The sequence below is a fragment of the Ruditapes philippinarum genome, unplaced genomic scaffold (assembly GCF_026571515.1).
Source record: "Ruditapes philippinarum isolate M1 unplaced genomic scaffold, ASM2657151v2 ctg6983_1_1_1_1, whole genome shotgun sequence".
Taxonomy (NCBI): Eukaryota; Metazoa; Mollusca; class Bivalvia; order Venerida; family Veneridae; genus Ruditapes; species Ruditapes philippinarum.
The window spans coordinates 43,609-62,569 of NW_026856954.1; positions in this window are offsets into that span (position 1 = coordinate 43,609).

Consider the following 18,961-nt stretch of genomic DNA (forward strand, 5'->3'; position numbering starts at 1 on the left):
AAACAACGTGTACGATTATTACGTATAACACCCCGAACTTCATAACTTAGAATGTACCTTTACTTACAGAATAACCAGATGATATCACATTGTCTGACAAACATCTGTAATCAGATTGTATCAGAATAAATTTCAAAGTTAATTTGTATTATTGTATTAGAAGTATGAGTATATTTCCAATAACAACAAACGATAACATCAAATGGCCTTTTTAAAACCGTTCTGAGAAACTCTATAATCTTATGCCTTATCTGGCCAGGAACTTTTATCTAAATTATCCTAAACTTTATCTTGATTCTATTCACGTATCGGAATGTACAACAAAAAAGTTTTGTTTTTGTTCATAATATTCCAAGAAACATTAATTGTATTAATTATCTCTATCAGCCAAATCTTGAGATATGATAAATGTATCACATTTTTATCAGTGATCATTGAATTAAACATAAGACCGGGTTTTCGAAGATGATATGCATCTTTATACTGTTTACCTTGATGAAAACTATTTTGATATACAAGATTGTAAAATAACGTTTATACACGGCCATAAAAACTGTCCAAATATTTATAACGGAATTTATAATACAGCACAAAAGGAAGAATACTGCAGTATGGACATATTTTGTAAGTTCATTATTATCCAAAAAAATAAAACCTGCAGTTTTATTATTTTCTATGTACGCATTTACTTGTCACCGTTTTTAATACTTATATATATAAGTTTTTTCTTTGCTTTTTCATTTTTTAACCTTAACTTATTTACATTTATCATTGCTGTAAAGTCATGTACAGACTCAATCAAACCGTGTCTGCAATTTTCATGTAATTTTGCTGTTTTTAATGCTTCTGTGGGATCACTTTTCAAAGACATTTTAGAATTCATCATGCCTTTAGAAGATTTCAGAAAAACAGCTGTAATTTCGGTATTTCAAAAGTTCTATAAAATTGTTGAAAGAACTCAAAATGTCGCTTTAGAAAGCTCATATGTTTATTCAGCACATATATAAATCTAATATTTAATTATCAGGTAATAAAAACAACAAATCTGGTTTTCATGTTTCCATAAAGTTAAGTTCCACTTTTGTCGTGATAATTACCGACAAAATTAAAAAAAAATCAACAAAGCAGAGCGGCAATCACAAAATGCAGTCCCCAACAAAATAAAGCCAGACACGGCCATCATTGAAGACGCCCGTAAAGCATAGCGGTAATTCTTACTAATACAAACCCAGCAGGGAACAGAAGAAAAAGCAAGAGGACACAAAGGCTGCATCACGTATAGGGGGCACCGACCAATCAATGTAACACCATATGGTACTTAGTAATTATATATTAGAAATATACATATTTCAGCTATTGTACGTCATTAAACCTTAATATTTTAATCCACGGTTTGTTGGCTCTGTCGTATTTTCTAATAATTCATTTATCTTTGGGAAAAGTACTATATATGTATTATAAACGGTGACTGCAATACTGATGCCTCAACCCATAACGGTTAACACCTCAGCCATTATTATTATCCTTTTTATATTTTATTTACGTTAAGTGCATTTACGTATATGTCATTATAGAACCCTTTAATAAGTTAAATGTTTTTAGTAATTATTTATGAAATAAATTCTCTGGATTTGTTCATTTTCACTTTTAGCATGTATTATGATTCTTTCCATTTAGAATGTACTTATTCCAGCTCTCTCGTTTTACAATCATGCAACTGAATAAAAGAATGCAAGTACGTGAACAAAATTATTATGGCTTTTACGAGAATGGAAAAATAGGCAAAAAGAATATTCTGAGAAATCGGTGATAAATGTGATGGGGTACCACTGAGATGTCAACCTCGATAAATAATTAAACTTCTTTGTGTTCTTGATGTAGTTTCTAAGAAAGAGAAAATGGATTTTATTTTTTCAATTAATTATTCAAGTTACATTTGGTTGCAAAGTATTATAAGGACGGAACTTCTGAAAGGGCTCTCCGGAAAGAAATGGCCCCTCGGGAACAATGCAAAAAAGAAACATAAAGACGAGTTAAATACAGATTGAGATTCGAGAAAACTATGAACGAAATTTCTAGTGTTTAACAAAAGTTTTGCCAAAACATTAATGTTTAAAACTTTCTCAATAGAAAGAATGGGCAATTTCTGGTTCCAGTCCCGTCTCAGATTTTCATGTAGTTTTTTTACATTTACGTTATCTTTCCTTTTTTAAGTGGTATGATATTTGTCTTAAAGTTGAGTTATGTCGTTATAATCGGTATGATATTCTAGGTGAAAACATATTTAAACATAATTATTTCCATTAAAATATAGCAAAGAATTACAAAGCCCTATGGCAATGAAAGTACTATATTTTCGATTTGAATCCTTTTATAACCAATGGGTTTGGACAACTTTTTATCTTCTTTAGTGAATATTTGTCATTCTTGCAAAAGCTATTTTCTGATCAAACATATTTGTACATGTAATAAATACTTGTAGAAGATAATCGATTGTTATCTTGGTGTAAAATAAAACTTATTTCATTGGAGATAATTTAAACGTAAAATAAAATACTTTTGTAAGATGAACATGCATTTCTTTCTAATGAGTTATCTTAAGGTGTTTAAAATATTTATAGAAACCTTGCAATTTGTACTTGCAGTAATACTAACTAAATTACATAACCTTTATGTGTAAGAAGCACGCAATGAAATCAATACTATAAGGCTATTCATGTTTCAATGTTTTTAATTTTATTATACAGGAAAAGACTACCAAGCTGGATAAGCCGCTAGGCGCGACTCATATAGGTAAAATATTAACAAAGAAACTCGAAATAGAGAAATTATCATTTCATATGAAAGTTATTTTGCTAACAAAATATGAATATTATTCTCATTTCGATGTATAAATAGATGAACAAACAACACGTGTGTAGTGCAGAGGTGTAAAAGTGTATGGTAAAAACATCAGCTACACAAGTGAAGTGTCATGACTTAAATCCTCAGCGAACCAAGTATTACATGTATTATAAAAAAAAAACTTTCTGACAAGTGAGACGCGCTTTAAGTTATTTCAGATATCCCTGTGTTTGGTGTCATTGGGTGTATTGTGTTTATGAGACAAAATGTACTGTTTGTAACAATTGTGTTTGAAAATGCCTCGGTTTCTTAATGGGTAATACAATTTCTACAAAATTAATAACCTATTTTTACAGTGCATACGATTCATTAAGTTTCTTAACACCACTCCTATGGAATCACTTTATTTCTGTTAAACTTATATGTCTGACTATTGTTCTGTTTTTATATCAATTGTTGAAACATAATATTATGTACTTTACTCTGGTCGTCTAATGTATTTATTATACGTTGAGACAAACTTAATTAGACATTGTTTGTGATAAATTCTGTTAATATGGTAAAATATAAGGACGTGTCATTGTATATCCTGTGGTACATTAAACCTCAAATAAATATACCAGGTTCAAAGAGTTCAAACATATCTTCAGTTGATAAGTGCAAGGTTGGTCAGAAGAATACCAAAATTTTATTGGTTAAGGCATATTGTATCTAAGTTATAAATGCATTATGATCCTGAATTCTTTACTAAATTAAATATATCTTTAGAATCAGTTTCACTAAGGCAATCGTTACTTTAATAATCAATTAACTCTAAATTCGACTGATAATATCTTTTTAGTGCGGTGATAATTCAACCATATTAAGATTAAATGCATTTTTTAAATGTGCATAAACTAATGTAAAGTATTATTTGTCCCAATTATTTGAGAAAATATTTCCCGGAGTGTTATCATTCAAAATTAATGTGTTGAACTTGAAACTTATTGTACAGCTTTATATTCGTGTTTCTTTTCTTCCTTCTTCTATTTTTGAAGGCGGATGCAGGGGGACTTTTCCAACAAATTACTCATGATGATACTCTTAAGTTATTTTACAAGAAAATCTACGGTAACGGAGCTTTAAAAACAAATGCTAGCTAAAAATGTAAATTAGTAAACAATCTTGGAAATATCTGACAGTAAGAATATATATATAACAAAATACACATGCATGTGCAACAATGGGCAACTACGCATATGTATTTTACATCTATATATCTGATCGATAAAGATCAAATATTTCAAATATTCTGGACATATTCTGGCTGATATATGAATGAAAAAATTTATCTATACCATATTGAATTGCAAATTAAATATACGCATTTACGGATTTTTTCGTCTTGATATTTCAAGGGAAATAATGAAATCGAATCGTTATCGTGACGCTACGATTCAACACAATTTGTTTTGTTTTTCCTATCCGCAAATCTAGATATTTTGAATGAGTTTGATGCAATAATAAACAAGACAGTTAGTCCCAAGGTAACGTGTCTTAACATGATAACCTTGTATAATATATTCAAAACCTCGATAATTTCGTCTGAAACACATAAAGAAGACAAATTATAATGCTTACAGTCATCATTCGTCAATACAAATTAAGCGCTGACGAAAGTGAAACTGAAATTAATGAGAAAAGCATTTTCAGCAATCTGCATTTGTCTTCTATCAAGTGCATCACTAATCTCTTAAGAAAATTGTTGTTTGTAAAGATGTAAAGTAGTTTTGTCTCAAAATTGATAGATTGTTTTCTCGGCAAAGGCTTTCATTATATGTGTGGCATTATTCTTTTATAAAAATCGTTATTGACAATTCATTTTAAATATTGTTATAAATAAAAAGGAAAACGAAAGTGTACATGTTGTTTTTTCCACCTTTACCAATAATTTCCCTTTTCAAATATTTTAATTTAGAGAGACATACATACACCCATGACATTTAAATTTGTTTTGAAAATATTTTCTGTTTTAATGTCGTGTCTCGAGAAAAATATATATTAAAAGACATAACATCATAAATGTAAACATGAAAACATGTTTTTATTTCATTTCAATTTTTCAATTAAATCAAGCATATAAAATAAGAAGAAAAAGAATCACTAAAAGTTGCCAAAAACGGAACAAATTTAAAAAGGTTGTTGCTCGATTTGATTAAGCCTGTTTATTGAAGGTAGTGTTAGTGCAAAGCTGCCGTGCAGCACCACCTCCCCCCACCCTCACACACACACACAGACACTTACCAGGCACCGCCTTAAGCAGAACATGAAATGATGAAAATTTTGCATTTTGAAAACATCCGTACATGTTGTAGATGTTTCAGTGAGTCATATGATTTATTCGTCGATACATTCACTCGTAAATAACGTTTAATAGAATCTATTGATAAACTTCGATTCATCAATTAACATTTTTACGCTTTTACTTACAATTATCTTAATAAAAACGTAAACATTGCAAGGCTTAATCCTACATTCTCAATTGATATGTTATCAATAAGATGTTTTTATTTCACAAAAACAAGATAGAAACTTATTAGATATATAATAAAAAAATATTTCTAAAAACCTTTTATAATCGTCATTGCAAGATAAACAAATATTGAATGAGTTGGATACCTGTATATTTTACAGACCTTTATCATGACGAAATGATATATATACTTTCAACTGAATCTAAAACTAGTATGATACAGCATCATTTGACATTGCATGATAAGATTCATTTTTAACGTTCTCCTAAAATTGTGCCTGTGAAATTTTATTCACATTTTATAGCATTTGTATTATTCCATATCCAGAGATTGCAATATAATTGTATAAATGTAATATCTAAAAGAACTTGCACGAATTTTTCCCAGAAAACCCATAATTGCTTTATAAGATAATTTTTGGGAAAATGTCAATCTTTTTTCCCCAATGTTTTGGGAAATGTAAAAAAACATTGTTTTTTGTTTTAAATTTAAAGATTTCGTCCCAAAAATTTAACACTTAAAATTGCCCAGCCCGTAAATATACCCCCCAAAACAATTTTTAAAAAATTTTTTTTTCTTCTGTAAAAAATGTTCAAGGTTTTTTAAAAAATTCCCAAAATTAAATTACTAAATTTAAAACCCTTTTTATAGAAATTTAAAAACAATTTTTTTAAAAATTCATCAAATTAAAAAATAAAAACAACATTTTTTAAACAAAAATTTAAAACAAAGTTTTTTTTAAAATGTCTGCTTTTTCGATTGAAAAGAAAAAAAGGGTTTATTTTCGGGTAATTATTTCTTTTTCCCCTTGAAGTTTAAAAAAAGCAAATATAATTGTTTTAAATTTTTTTAATGTTTCCCTTCTGCAATGAAAGGAAAAAAAAGGGAAAAAAATGTGTTTATCCCGACAAAATATTTATTTAAATTTTCTGTTTTTACTTTTTCTTTTTTAAATCTAAATTTTTCAAATTAAAAACAAATGAAAAAAACTTTATGTTTATATATTTTGGGAAAAAAAGAAAACAAAAATTTTTAACTTATTTTTTTACATTTTTAAAAAACTTTTTTGGGAAAAAATGACGGATTGAAAAACAATGAAAAATTCCCTTAAGAAATTTAAAATTTGGGGAAAAAAAAAACTGAAATTTTCCCAAACTTTAAATCAAAAAGTCTGCCCTTAACTTGAAAAAAAACTTTTGCTTTTTAAAATTTCCCAATATAATCAAAAACCCGAAGGCTTTTCCATTGAAAATCTTCCCTTTTTTTAAATATACGTAAAACAGAAAAACTTTTTTTCCCAAGGTCAAAAATCATAATATGGCTATACATTTACGCTGTTATAAAAAGACACGGAAAAAGAAAACTTTCCCCTAAATTTTTAAAATACCCCAAATTAAAAAAAACTTATCAAATTTCTTTAATTGACAGAAAAAATTTTATTTTATTTCGTGCTTTTTTTATGCGGGAATAAAAAGTCTGGGTCAAAGTTTTTTGAAACCGGTAAAAAAAGGATTAAAAAAAAATTTCCCCTTTTTAAATTTATCCCCCCCGGGCCGAGAACTGGTTTTTAAAAAACAACAAAACTGGAAAACATAAGGTTTTAAATTTATAAAAAATTTATAAAATGGCCTCCCAAATTTTTTTTTTTCCCTTAAAATTGGTGATTCCCAAAAAAATTTTTGAAATCAACCCAGCATTGGGAAAAAATGAAATAGCAAAATTAATGGTTTTTAAATTGCCAACGGCCAAATTTAAATCAAGGGGTTTTTTTCCCTATTTGAAAATACGGGCAATTGGGGCATAACTAAAAAGGGGCCCAATAACTCTGCTTAAAGGGCCCTGAAAAAAGAAAAAAGGGGAAAATGCACATCTCCTCTTAGTATTAAAGGGTTTTCCCAAAATAAATTTCCCATGAAAAAATGGAAAAGAAACCCAATTTTTTGCTCTTATGAAAATACAAACTTGAAAAAATTTCCAAAAGGGCCCAAAACCGGAAAAAAGGGCGACGATATCCCAAATCTCCTCTTAAAAAAATTGACTTTTCCCCAAAAAAACTTTTGTTGAATTGAAAAGGAGAAGGGGGAAAAAAGGATTATTGCTTATATGCATACTGCTTTAATTTAATAAAAGGGCCTAACTAAAAATTTTTTAAAAAAGGGTTCCCCCAGAAAATTAAACCAAAAAACCAAAATATGCGAAATACTTGATTTTTAAATGATTCCAATAAATTTCCTTAAATTTTCCAAAACCTTTAAATTGCAAAGAAAATAGCCGAAAACGTTTAATTTTTTTAAAAGTGCATACGCATAATTTAATAAAAGGGTTAAATTCTCGATTAAAATGTCTAAAACCGGAAAAAAGGCCCGATATGCGCATCCCCCTTTTGGGGGAAAAAAAGGGTTTCTTTAAATTCTAGCCATTTTTGCAGAGAAAAAACTAAAAAATTTGGGTTTTAAATTATAAAAAATGCAAACTAATAAAAGGGCCATCCCCTCTCGGGTTAAAACTGCCCTGACCGAAAACCGATAAATTTACGCATCTCTTTTTTTTTTTAATGTTTTCCCAAAAATTTTTGAAAAATTCCCAAACCCATTTAGTTGCGAAAAGGGGGCCGGAAAAAAATTTTTGGGCCCCAAATATGCATACTGCAAATTTAAAAAAAGGGAAATAACTCTGAGTTAAAGTGTCTCCCGGGAAAAAGGGGAAAAAATATGCCCATTTCCTCTTGGTTTTGGGTTAAAAAATATGAAAAACCAAGATCAAAAAAAGGAAAAAGGGGGCCAAGAAAAAAATTTTGGCATTTTTTGGGAAACAAAAAAATTTCCCGGCGGTTTAAAAGGGAAATTTTCGAAAAAAATTTTAAATTTTTTTAAAAAAAAAGCCAACACAAAAAACCCAAAACAAAGGGAAAAAAAACAAAACCCCCCCCAAAAAAAAATTTAAAATGGGGGGTTTGGCCTTTAAAGGTCCCAAAATTTTCCGGGTTTTTATCTTTTTCCCCGCAAAAATTTTGGTAAAATTTTAAAAAGCATCCCTTTTTTTGTTTCCGGGAAAAAATTTTTTGGGCGGGACGAATTTTAAAAAAAATTTTATGATTTTTTCCCGGGAGATGGAACGTTTTCCCTCAAAAAATTTCCCCAAAAAGCTAATTTCCCAGTAAAGTAAAAGGGGCCCCCCCCTTTAAATTTACAAAAAAGTAGAAATGAAAATTGTTTTCCCCCTATAAATGAAATTTTGTTAATTTTAAAAACTGAATTTTTTGTAGTCTGGGAAAAAATTTAAACAATTGCAAAAATATGTATAAAAACTATTTTCATTTTTAATATTACGGGTTCGTAAAATTCAAATGGTTTTTTTTCTTTTTTTTTTTTCTTTTTTCTTTTTTTTTAATTTTTTGTTTTTTTGTTTGGTTTGTTGTTTTTTTGGGGGTGGGGATTAAAAATTTTTTGAAAATTTCCCGTAAGAAACAGTCCAATGAAATATTCTCATTTACAATAAGGATACATTTTATAAGGTTATTCGAAGGGCAAGGTATCAAATTCAAGAAAGTTATATTTTATTTTATGTTTACCCTTATACAGATAATAATACGTTTTTATTTTATTTTTTTAATACTAAAACCAGAAAAATATAAGTAACGCATAATAATACGTTGAATGGGCCCCATAAGAAGTCATTTGGTCTGCAAACAATTTTATGATATCTGTAAGATTAATTCTAAAGCTAATGGCTAGTAAAGCTATTTTCGGTCGTTTAATAAAAAAGCCGACAAATAACTGTTTTATGTTTATGGCATGAAGAGTAGCATACAACTTTTATATTTAATTAGCAGGATAACGTTCGGGAAATTATATTCATGAGATCGTAATTACTGTCTCGTCAGAGATAGAACTTGTTTATCAGACATAAGATTTTGAGTGTGGAAAAAAGTTTGACTTGATTTGTGATAAAGTTTTCCCGAGGGATAAAAAATTTAAGGGAAAAAAGTGAGTTTAAGTTTTTGGGAAATGTTTTAAATCAGAATACAAAAATTTCCTGCAGCATTATAAAATAAAAAAGGGTAAAATTTTTAAAATTTTACTGCAAAAATTTTTTTGGCTTTTTTAAATTATTAAGCTTCGAAAAATGTTGTATTTTTATCAAATTTTTTAAATATGAAAAAGGTAATGCCCAAAAACAAATTTTTTAAAAAACCAAATTACATTATATTCCCCTTTATATGAAAAACCCTTTATTCAAATTTTTCTTTAAAAAAATACAGCAAAGGGCCCGGGAACTAAAAGAAATTTAAAAAAGGAAAAAAAATATCGGGTCACTTTTCTAATCACCCTGTTTGACAAACAAAATCGGTCCCAACAATACATAAACTTTAATTATTCAACTATACATGTGTAAACACTTTTCCCAAAAATCCCTTTTCTGAAAAAAAAACTAATTTAAATTAAAGAAAAGAAAATTTTTTTCCTTTTTTAAGTATTTCCAAAAATTTAAAAATAAAAAATATAAAAAAATACAAAAAAAAAAACAAGAAAAAGGGGCCAGTCCTGAAAAATTTTAAAATTTTTTAAAACGATTAAATAGAAATTTTAAAAGTTTTCCTTTTTGGTTTTGTAAAATTTAAATTTTTGTAATGTGTTTTTCCCCACCCTTTACAAAAAAATTAAAATATATGTATATAATTATAAAAAATAAAAAAAATTTTTTCCAAAAACATCAAAAAAATTATGTAAAATATGAAAAGGGAAAAATTATTTTTGGGAAACATTATTTTGAAACCCAAATAAAAAATTATGCTTTTCATTTTTTAAATTTAAAAAATTTAAAACTTAAAATCAAAATAGAAAAAAATTTTTCCTTTTTTAACCTCCTTTATTAAAAATAAAAATTTTAAAAATTGGTTTAATTCTTTATAAAAAAATGCTTTTTTGGGAAAACTTACAATTTTTTGACACATTTTAAATTTTGAGAACCCAATATTTAGGGAAAAAAAACCCCAAAAAAAAATTGTGTTACGGGAAATTTTTTGGGCATAAGACAATCAGGGAAATAAAACAGACCAAAAAGCCGTTTAAAACCCCCCCCCATAAAAAAGGTAGAAAACTGATATTCATTTAGGGGCCTGGAAGGGTTTTACAAAACCCGCAACTTTAAGGGGCAACTGGTTTTAATAGGGAAATAACATCGTCACTTTTTCATTGTTTTTATAACCCTTTAAAATACAGAAAAAAACAAAAAACTGCAAAAACATGTGTTGTAAACGGAAGTGCAGCGTCCGCTTTAAATTTTCCAAAGCAAATAATAAAAAATTATAATGTTAAAAAAATTAATATTTCAAAAAAAAACCAAAAAAATTTCAATTGTTCTGAAAAAAATGGGAAAAAAAAATTAAAAAACATAATAAAAAATAATTAAAATATGAGAAATGAAAAAACTTTTCCAAATGTTACATTTTTATCATAAAAATAGGCCCTTCCGTTTTTTTTTTTTTCAAAATTCTTTAAGATACAAAATAGAATTTTTTTTCCCCAAAATAAAAATTATCATTTGAAACTAAAGAAAAAGTCCAAAAACGTGAAAAATTCCTAAAAACCCTTTCTTTTTTTTTTATAAATTTTTTTCAAATTTCTTTCCCCAAATGTAAAAATTTTTAAATAAACGGGCAGGGGTTTGCTAAACAAATGATCATTTTTTAATTTTGTCCTGCATCCCTGCTTTCCCCGGTCAAAAAAAAGCGTTTGTACATTTTTTTTTTCCGCCCCCCAAATCCAAATTTTTTTGGGAAAAAAAAATTTTTAAATTTCGGAAAAACTTATTTTTGAACGAAAAAAAATTTTAAAAAATTGATTAAAAATAATTAAAATTTAAATTATTTCATGTATTTGGGCGAACCAACAAGCGCTTAAAACAAAAACATAAAACATTAAAATGAAAAAATTTGTTTTTCTATTTGATGTAAAATTTCATATGAAAAAATTAAAAAAATTTAATTAAAAATGCTTGATATATTACTTTCATTTTTAAAAAATATCATACATTAAATGTTTTGAAAAATAGGGCAAAAAATTGGGCCTATGTATGGTTGAGAATTTCCACTTCTCTTTTGAAAGCAAAATCATTTATGCATCGATTTTTAAAATTTTCCCTTAAAAATCAAAAAACATTTTTTTTTAATAAAAAAAAATGAACTAAATTTATAATTTTTGATGATTCAAAAGGCAATGTTCAAAAGCTTTAAAATTTTTTTTCAAGGAAATCAAAATAAGGGCAAAATTTGCTTTTAAAAAATCGTCCAAAAAGCAGCTCCTTTTTTGGGGGTTTTTCCCTGCATAAATGTTGTCAAAAAAAAAACCAAAGAATAATTTTGGGAAAAATTTTTGAAAAAAATATTTTATTTTTTGTATGAACATTAATTATTTTAAAAAATGAAAAACTAAATTCAGAAAGAAAAAGGAAATTTTTTAACTGCTTTTAAAAATTTTACAAAAAAAAGTATACCCCTTTAAACAGAATTTTAAAATAATATAAAAAAATTTTTTTAAAAGGGCTTAATAAATACCAGAACTTTTTAAATTAAAAGAATCTATAGGCCCTTAAATAATAAAAAAAACAAAGTTTTTTATTTTTTTTGGAAAAATAAAAAATACCCCGAAGCCCCCCTTTTTCCTCCATTTCAAATTTTAAAAAAGAATAAAAATTTTTTAAAAGATATGAATTTAAAAAAAAGGGAATTAAACCCGTTGTTATTTTTTCCCAAAAACCCTATGAAAAAACCGAATTCCCTTGTTTAAAAACCAAAATTTTCTTTTCAAAAAAATCGAGCGGGATTTAAACCCTTTTACTTATTTTCAAAAAATTAAAAGAATTAAATAAAATAATTTTAACAAAAATAAAATAGCCAAACACATTTTTTGCCCTGAAAGAAAATGAAAATTTAAAAGTTTTTAAAAAAAAATGTTTTATTTAAGGTGGTGAAAAAAGACCAGAAAATTTGAAAAAATTTTTGGGGAAACCCAAAAACAGTTTTTTTCAAATTTTTAAAACCTGATTGAAAATTGGGAACTGTAAACCCTTTTTTCCATAACTTAAACCAAAAAACCGAAAGTTGCAAAAAAATTTAAAAATAAATTTCCAAAATTTGGGTTTTTTGAAATTTTTAATTTTTTTCAGGAACGAAAAATGGAAAAATGGGAAAATTTTTTCCCCGTCCATCACCGGGAAGCCCCCAAATAAAAGTTTTTTAAAACAAAAGAAACCCAAAAAAACAATATAACAACACAATAAAAAAAAGAACAAGGGAACTTTTTTAAAAAGCCAAATAACAAAAAAAATTTGGGCCTTTTAAATTTTTTTAAAAAATTTTTAAATTTCACCGAAATTTCCCCAAAAATTGTTTAAAAACATTTCAATTTTAATTTAAAAAAAATTTTTTAATTTTTTTCACCCCCTTGGGTTTTTTTTTAAACCAAAAAAATTTTGGTTTAAAAAGTATTTCGGCAATTTTTTTCAAACCTGAACTGTTTCAAAACTTTTAAAGCGGGAGAAACAGAAAGGAAAAAAAGTTTATTTTAAATTTAAATTTATTCAAAAATTTTTGTTTGTGAAAATAAGAAAAATTCCCGATAGTATTTTAAAAATTTTAACAAGGGTTAAAATTTTTAAAAATTTTTTTTAGGGGTGGTTTTTTAAATGCCAACCGGGAGAAAAAAGAAATTTTTTTCAACTTAAAATTTCAAGTAAAGGAAAAAAGGGTTAAAAAGCTGGTGTCATTGTAAATTAAAAATGTTCATAAAAAATCATTTCCTTGGAAAAACCTTTTGGGTTTTTTGAAAAGTCTTTAAACCATAACAATATGGGGCCCTTTAAATTAAATTTTAAAACTCAAAAAATTTATAAAAAAAGTATTTTAAAAAAACAAAGTTTAAATTTTGTAAACCCTTTTTTTACTCAACCCTTAAAACAAAAAGTTATCGTCCCCTAATTTTTCTTTTTTAAATCAAAATAAGGCATTTAAAAATTTGGGAAAATCAAAAGAATCTTTTTGAAAATTAAAATTGGAACCCAATGACCAAAAACAAAAATAAATGAAAAGATGCGTTTAAAATTGGGTAACCCTTTATAAAATTTTGATTTTTTTTGACAAGACAACTTTTGCAAAAGGATACAAACGATTTAAAACAAAGTTAAAATGTTTAAAATTAAAAAAACCCGGGGGCCCTTTTCTATATAAAAAGATATTTTTTGCCAATCGCTCGAGTTTTTGTTATCTGCTGTTTTTTTTATTCGGTTTTTTCTTTTTTTGGGAATGAGTTTTCCCTTTTTGGGAGATTTAAAAGGGGGGGCCCAAAAATTTTTATCAGCCCCTTTTTTAAAATTAAAAGAAATTTAAAAGGGGAAAAATTTTTTTTAAAAACTTTTTTAAAAAAAAACAAATTTGGGTAGATAAATTTAATCTACTACCCCTCTTTCTTATTATGACAGGGAATTTTATTTAATCAATTTTTTTATTAAACGTTTTTTAAGTTTTGGTTTATACTTTAAAGCGAAATTCAAAATTTTTCCCAAAATATTTCTTTTAAAAACTTTTTTCCTTAAAATTTTTTTCATAAAAACAAGGGTTTTAAATGGTTTTTTTTTTATTCAAATTTTTTATGCAATATGGCACTTTTCAAAAATTAAACTAATTTTTATTTAAAAAAAAAAACCCCCATAAAAAAAAAATAAAGAAAATAGGAAACATTTCTTTTTTCAAAGACAATTTTAAAAATTTTTAAGAAAAAATTTTGGTTTTTCAAAGGAAACATGCTGGTCTTAAAATTTAAAAATTCTTAAACTAAAAAATATTGAATCTTTAAATATTAAAAATTTTTTAATAAAACTATTAAATTAAAATATTTTGGGCGAATTTTAAAAGGGAGAATTAATACCATTACAGTTTTTGTTCCACAGGGAAAAACATCCAAAGGCCTTTTTGAAAAAAAAACTATTAAAAATTTTAAAAGATAAACTTTTAACAAGAAAAGAATGAAAAAAAATAACCATTAAGCAAAGAAAAAAGAAAAAAATTCAAAAAACCCAAAGCCGGGTGGAATAATCAAAACCCCTTATGAAAAAAATTTAAATTTTCCCCTAATGCAAAAATAAAACCTTTTAAAAATTTAAAAACCCTTTTAAACATAATCATCCTTTTTTATAAAAAAAACCAAAATGTATGAATTAAAAAAAAGTTTATAAAAACAAAAAAAATATTTGAATATTTGTGAATAATTTCTAGTTTTGAATCTGTTTTAGTAGGAAATGCTATTTTAGATATTGTTTGTAATAACCGTTCTATTTAGCTTTTACATAAGTTGTAAAATTAATGATACGTTGACTATTGTGAATTGAGCAATGAGCATTGGAAAGTCTCTGTTTTCTTTCTTAAAAGAATTTTGTCTAGTTTGTAGGGTTTTATTTTAACATGGATTTTTTGAAATGCAAGATGTATTCTCAATATCAAATATATCTGCTCAGAACTACATGTATTTTAATAAAGTATTTATATTCCTTATTAAAAAAGCGTTTTGTTTTCTGGACTTGTTTTCAGCTGATGAAAGCAAATGTTGTCCATTTTTTTGTCTTGTGAAGTACATACACAGGTCATTTAGGCACTTTCCAGCCTTATCGGTGCAGTGCCCCTTCGTTCATTTTTTAAGACACAAGCAGGAATCAGAGTAGAACCACCGACCTTCTGTTAGCTAGCTGGATAGCTAACATGTAGAAATTCAAAGACTATTACGAAATTCAAACATACAGCAGCAAAAACAAGGTTTTAGAAGACAAAGACTATGACCAATCGCTTTAACATTAATCATATTATTACGTCCTGATTGATTACAATAATTATTGAACTTTATCATATAGTTATAGAGTATATCATTGAACAAAGGCGATATTATAGGAACTGAGATAAACTGAATAATATGACAAATATAAATTAGAGACTAGACAACTACTTTTCTTTGTATCAAATCAATTGTGGAGGTTATTGACTTTATTGGAACTATAAAGAACTACCAAGAGCAGACAGTCGATTCTCTAACGGTATATTTAATTGAATAATTGAAGATTCTTTTTGACTTTAGTTCAGCAAAGAAGTGATTGTCCGCACGAATATCATTTCAAAGACACGAGTCGCAAAATCTTGTTAACCGTTTATTGAATGTTTCAAAGCCAGACATGTGAAATTCTTAGGAAATCAAATTTTCGGAATACTATTTAAATATATATTTATGAAAATGTTAACAATTTTTCACTTTTAAGTTTATAAATTAGTACTAGTAAGCATTGATTGAGCTTAATTGTTTGATAATAGGATTTCTACGTTGATTATTGTTTACAAGTTTATCCACTTTTATATATTGAATAATAAATAGTGTATTATCATTAATGTAAAAGATCTTATCTAAAGCAGTACACAATTATTTTAACAAATGTGTTAGGCTATACATATTATAAGTGTACATGTACTATATAATTTTATTGTAGATTAAAGTCCTTTCCGTTAAAATGTTGCATCATTCTGCTGAAGCCGGAGCTAGGGTGTAAGGTAACCTGCCTTTATAAATACCGTCCATGAACAGGCTCAATCAAACGAGACTTTAATATTTTCACAGTTGCCATTTTGGGAATTCTTCGAAATTAAACATCAGCACTTTTTTCTGCTAGGGTCGCTTATTAAAAAAATGCATGTACATGTAACCAAAATAAACTGTTTTCAAATTACATTGGTTCCAACATTTGCTTGTGGAATAAACAGACAGTATTTATACCAAATTTGCAGGATGTTCGGACAATTTATTCATGGCATCGTAATACTTTCTCGGCAGATTAGATAGAAAACTTATTTATTTAGAACTGAAAAAACTGGTACCATTGCCAAATCAGTGAACTTAACTTTATCTAGTATTGCAATGTCTGCTTCGTCTTGACTTTCATTTAGCAAATTGTTTTCGGTCAGTGACACTCTCCTTTTGTGTAAATAAAGTACTGATTCAATCACATTAAGATCTATAAGCAAACCATTTATTTCGGCATTGTGATATGAAGATGTATGTTGTTTCTCAAATGTCTTTTCTGTATTTTTTATTTCCGGACAATATGGCTCTCTCTATCAAATTTATGTCTGGAGCAGTACATGAAATAAGCTAGCTATAGTTATAACGGAATAACATTGCAAAAGGACAAAAGTAACTATTCCAAACGTTTGCAACATTGTTAAACATATCACATAAATTGCGAAACTTCGAATGTACTTTATCATTCAAAAAACAAGATTAGATCATTTTGTCTGACAAACATCAGTTATCATATTGTATCAGAATAAATTTCAATAAAAATTTGTATAGTATAGAATATACAAGTATATTTCCAATCAAATCAAAAGATAACATCAAATGACCTATTTTTTTATAAATGTTACTCTTCAATCGGAGCCTGATACGAATTGCCATAAAACTAAATCAAGTCGAGAATCTCTATAATCTAATGACTTTATCTACCCAGGAACTTTATCTAAGTAACCCCAAATTTTATCTTGATTCTTGTCACATGTCAAAATGTACAACAAAAATGTTCAGAAGTGATTTGTTTAGGTGAGCATTGTAGTTAAGTGCATATGCACCAGAATAAGGTGTATTGTTTCAACTCAATTCTATTCAATATTCGTAAATCTCATAATAATGTATATAAAAGAAAAGTAATAAACCTAGATTTTTGTGTTTGTCTCTAGATGTGATTGCATCTGACAAACGTTAGGTATTAATAACGGCAAGTGGTACAAACTCGGTGGTTAAAAATTACCTAATAAGATTGAGACATAAGATATAAGGGCTTGTGTTTAAAAGATACCCTGAATAGTTTCAGGCGTTTATTTATTTATGCACACATGAATACGTGCTTATAAAGAACTATGGTAAAATAACAAAAAATAAAGTACAACAAATTCATAAGAAAACCAATTCTGATAATACGTAGAGATTTAAAACAACTTTGAGAGAGAGATTAAGTTCTACAAGATGTGTCATGTGTATAACTGCTTAAAATGATTATAAAATAGAGTCAAAAATACTTAAAGAACGCATAAAAACTGCACAATTCAAAATCATATAACACATTAATATTTATCTTATCATTGCTACGTTCTATAACATTAATAATTGTTATCTAAGTTCAGTCTTTACTGCATTAATGTTGTTGTTTTATGTGCCTTTAAAATCGACATATAACAAAATGGTCACTTTATATTCAACACGTTCCGTTTTGCCATCACAATTACTGGTTCAATACAAAATCTATAACACAAGATAATAAAATCAATAACGCAGAGCCACGTCCCCGAGCAATATATGATAAAGTTTCCTTTTAAAAGGTAAGGCTTGCCCAGTTGTGCCATCATCCAATCCCTTTAAAAATGATTTTTTTTTTGAAAAACCTCCTAATTATAAAAAAATAATTATAAAAAAATAACAAGCCAGAAAACAAGATCAACGTTACAAGTCAAGCAAGAAATGGCTAGCGTTAAAGGCACTCGTGTTCCCAGCATAGCAGAAGTACTTATGAATTCAAATTCAGCTGTAAACAAATCAAAGAGCTAGAAAATGCGTAAAAAGTGTGACGCGTATATGGCACACCAACCAATCAATAAAGAAACACTATATGAAATCACATTAGAAATAGACATATTCGAGCAATTGTAAGTCATGATAACTTATTTTTTACTTCCAAATTTGGTTGACTCTGTTGTTGGTATTATTTTGATAGAAGGATGTACACATCATGCATCATTCTATATTGATGAGTAATTTTGTTTCATCAAGATCTTTTAAAAGCTATCAAAACATACTTAAACAAACGCAGGTTCTGCACATTTCTCTTCAGTTTTGTAAGTCATAACATTTTTTGGGAAATACATTTGTTAGTGCAAGCAATGAAAAGAATCTCTAATTTGTTTTAAATTTCACCCTTTAGAATTAAATTTTACATTTTGTACCATATTGCAATTATATAAACGTTGGATCCATTAATAGGATCTTTAACTTACACTTATTTGTGTTCTCAATGCATTTTCTAGTCATTTATTTGGCTTTACCGCGGAAATGAAAATTGTGTTTTGTCTTACATGATCATTATAACAATTAAACACTCTCATGTTACGTAGTGTATTAAGGTTTTATGTGTTTTATGTAGAAGAAATAATTAGAAACGTATCTGTTACATAGAATCTTTCAAATTGCCATACATTTAGAAGGAAACATGTTATCAAATGGTTTTTTTACACTTCATTTTCCGAAATATTAATTTTTGAAAATTCAACTATCGTGGTAGATCTATAACTTAATATAAAAAAGTGTTATACATGGATAGACAAATTACCAAATACCAAATACTTTCGTTTTCTTGCATGTTTACAAAATAAAAATCGTTGCAATAAAATGTGTCTTGTTTGAAAACAATGTACGCTTACTTTAATCTCCGATCAGGAAATATTACAAGATAAACGCGTAGTTTATAAGTTGTGTTTGATATTTCTGTCATTCAATGTTCTTCTTGAGAATATTCTGTGATCA